Genomic DNA, 1,220 nt, shown 5'->3' on the forward strand with positions numbered 1-1,220 from the left:
CCAGAAGATGTTAGACAGTAATACCTGAAATAAAAAGATGGTACAGAATTCATATATTCCAGAAATGACCAAAGTGAAGGCAGTGGCTGATATAGAGGACAAAATAGTGAATTAAAATAAAGACCTCAAAGAAGACAAAAAGACAGTAAGTGATGATCCAACAGCTACTAGATGACAAGAAGATCAGTCTTGGGCTAGAGGAAAGCTAGAAGATGACACAGATACATTTGCCAATATGTTTACAGAAACTGTGGAAGTAAGCTTTCCAAAGAAAATAGTTTAAAATACAAGTAAGTGATGTTTGTGGACCTCCAATTATGATGAGAGGAAAAGAATATGTTCCCCCAAACACTAAATTCACAAATATCCAACAAAAAAAATTATCCAGAATCTTAAAGAAAGGCAGTTAGAGAGAAACAAAAAATCTTACCTGAACATAAACCAATTAGAATCACAGCAGCATTCTCAGCATAAACTTGGAAGATGAGAAGATCTTGGAATGGAGCATTTCAAGCCCTACAACTGCATAGCCCAACCTAGATTAATCTACCCAGAAAAGCTGTCCTCCAAAATAGATGGAGCAATAAGGCATGTCCACATTAAAGACCAGCTTAGAAGACACATGACTGCTAAAACAGATCTGGAAAAAATACCCAACAATATTCTCTACAGAAACAGTGAATTGGAAACATCTAAAAACATAGAGGAAACTAGTGAGGTCAGAGAATAAACAATAACAAACACCAAGAAAAGTAAAAAAAAATGGTATATCAGTAGATAAAAAAGGTAATGATAATAAATAACCAACATATCTCTTAATGTTAAAGGTCAACTTTCTAATCAAAAGGCAGAGAATGTCAGACTGAATCAATAAAAATAATCTAACAATCTATTGCCTTCAAGAAAATCTTGTGATCCGAAAGGACATTCATAAACTAAAAATTAAGTAATAGAAAACAACATTCCATTCACCAGGACTCTGAAAACAAGAAGTAGCGGCAATTCTAATATCAGACATAGTAAACTTCAAGTGAAAATAGATTAGAACAAACAAAGAAGATCACTATATACTAGCAAAAGAAACAATCTAAAAGAAAGGGATACTACTGATGAGCACATATTCATAGAATACTGGGATGATTATCATCATAAAACACAGGCCACTAAAATCAAAAGATCAAATAAACATCAATCATGGTAGAGGATTTTAGCACCCCACT

Source organism: Octodon degus, unplaced genomic scaffold, assembly GCF_000260255.1.
Source record: "Octodon degus isolate 3935 unplaced genomic scaffold, OctDeg1.0 scaffold00027, whole genome shotgun sequence".
Classification (NCBI taxonomy): Eukaryota; Metazoa; Chordata; class Mammalia; order Rodentia; family Octodontidae; genus Octodon; species Octodon degus.